A 2,500-nucleotide genomic window follows, 5' to 3' on the forward strand; every position below is an offset into this window, starting at 1 on the left:
AGTGATTTGTTAAGTAACGTAATATAATAAGTAATAATTGTAGATGTAATTTTTTAAGTGTAAATGTCTTATATTATGAACGACTCAATTGTTTTATTTTAGATTTATCAGGAGCAGTTTGACATGCGAGAAAGATTGCAGTAAAATGTGAAGTCGAGGAGTATCGTTAGTTAACACCATATGGTCGAATAAATGGCGGCCGAAGAAATGATGGCCAAGCTTTTGTTAATCTTAAACCTTTATATGAATTTGAGTTGCATTATAATTAAATTTTATTGAAATATAAAATATTTATCAATATAAAGCGTATTGCAAAAACGGTGGACTTAATATTTTACATTCCATTTTAAATTATTTTGAAATATCTCATCAGTTATATGTTTTCACGTATACCTTTTTTGAGTTAAGTAAACATTGACTAATATTCATATTTTTCCTCCGGCAATTTATTACGTCTAAGAACCAATGAAGAACGAGGAATTCCTCTTAATTTAAATTCTCTTATGTGCTGAGTTTTGAACAAAAGTAACAAAATAATAATAATAAAGCAAAAATTACATAAAAATGAGCAACGGCGAAGCAACGTATAAACGCCGGTTTAAAGTAATTTAAAATAAATAAAACGAACTAAAAATAACATAAAAATGAGCACTGGTGAAGCAACAGCTAAACGCTGGTCGAAAAACGGCTGCCATGCATGGACCATGCATTAAACTATGAGCAACACTTGGCTTGGGCCATGCTTGTCGGCCGATGGTGGGCCAGTCATGGCACCAATGGTGGGCCATGCATGGAGCAAGCATGGCGAGTTTGCTGGGTTACTATATAGAGATATATATTTATCTATATATATAAAAGTAATTATAATCAATAATAATGCAAAATAAAAAATGTAAAAATCATAATAATATCAATAACAAAAAATATAACAGGTAAAAAGAAGGAAAGAAAATGGAGAGAAGTTTAACGACTTGGAAAGAAGAGTTAAAGAAGGAGAAGTCCTAGGAGAGTTCCGTTATGTACCAGAATTTTTTAAGCATAGTATTTTATAAGGAAATAGAAATATTTAATATGCATTGTGAAGTAAAATAAAAAGAACTAAAAAAAGAAAATAGTTGAAGAGAATTAAGCGGGGCGATTTCATAGAAAAAAGTTTATTGTTTATTTATTACATGTTACATGGTTTAGTAACAATGCCACAATTTTTAGAGCTATATAAACTTTACAGGGTGATGAAAATGAGGGTATTTGATTGCGACTAAATGAACATATATATAATTTTTTTTTGTATTTTTAGAGCTTTATATTTTTATTTTTTTTTTATGAGTTTTATATTTTTATTTCTATTTTTTGGTTTTATGTTGTTATTTTTATTTTTATTTATGAGTTTTATACTTTTATTATATTAAAAATTTAGTTATAGAGAATAACTAGCGGGTGATTGCATAACTGATAATTCATTGATTATTTTTATTGAGGGTAAACTTTTTTACATAAGTTATTAAAGCATTTCTATTTGTCATTTTAGAGAATATTTTTTTAATTTCAACAGGAAGAGAGTTCCAACAGTGAATTTATGGATACTTGATTGACTTTATGCCATACACATGTGTTTGTTTTAATGGCATCGAGAGACTACAATAAGATACAGACCTAAGTTTATAACTATGAATATCATCTGTGAATTTAAAATAGCTAGTGAAGCAGCTGGGCATATTATTGTGAACAATGTCCCATACAAGAACACATTTTGATAAGTAAATAAGTTCGTCAAGCTTTAGAATTTTAGAAAAATTTTATAGTATGTCAGAACTAAAACTGTTAAGTTGAAAACAAATTATTCTTAAAAATTTATTCTGGAGATTTATAAGGTAACAACCATAACTTGGTTCAAAAACTACATATGTAGTTGATGAATTTATGCATATTTCATTGTTTTTAAAAATCATCTTATGTTCTATTTTATGAATTTTCCAGCCAATATGAAAAATTATGTAGAAGAAAATAGTTTGTCAAATGGTTTAATAACTGAACTCAATGAAATAAAATACAAAAAACCAGTTGATTGGTCAAAGGTTTCATCAAATCTTTTACGATACTCCCTTATTCTTTGATATACATCAGTGCAGGCTTATAAAATCTTATTAGAACAGTTTCCTCTACCATTATTTAGTCTTTTGAAAAAAATTAATAAAAGTGGGTTAAAACCATTAAAATCTATAAAATGTTTATTAAACCAAGATAAAATTGATAAAGATGTTGTGCTACTCATAGATGAAATATATTTGCAGAAAGAAGCGCAATATCAAGGTGGTAGAATGATATTAGTAGATAATAAGGGAACTTTATATAAAGGCGTAATGACCTTCATGGTTGCTACTTTGAAAAAAAAGATTAATTTTGTTTTAAAAGCTATACCAGAGGTAAAAGTCAGAGGTAAATGGCTAGCTGACCATGCTGATGAGTGCATTACATCTATACAAGTGAATGGTGTTCATGT

At 28.0% G+C, this 2,500-nt stretch overlaps 1 long non-coding RNA gene across 10 annotated transcripts in view; it reads left to right on the forward strand.

Annotated features, from left to right (window-relative positions):
• LOC136080859 (uncharacterized) overlaps positions 1-295 on the forward strand; it is a 7,778-nt gene extending 7,483 nt beyond the window's left edge. For all 10 annotated transcript variants that reach the window (XR_010638691.1, XR_010638690.1, XR_010638692.1 and 7 more), the window contains one exon: positions 103-295. This is a non-coding gene — a long non-coding RNA (uncharacterized LOC136080859). The remainder of the gene's footprint in view (positions 1-102) is intronic.
• The last annotated feature ends 2,205 nt before the right edge of the window (positions 296-2,500 follow it).

This window comes from Hydra vulgaris, chromosome 05 (assembly GCF_038396675.1).
Source record: "Hydra vulgaris chromosome 05, alternate assembly HydraT2T_AEP".
Lineage (NCBI taxonomy): Eukaryota > Metazoa > Cnidaria > Hydrozoa > Anthoathecata > Hydridae > Hydra > Hydra vulgaris.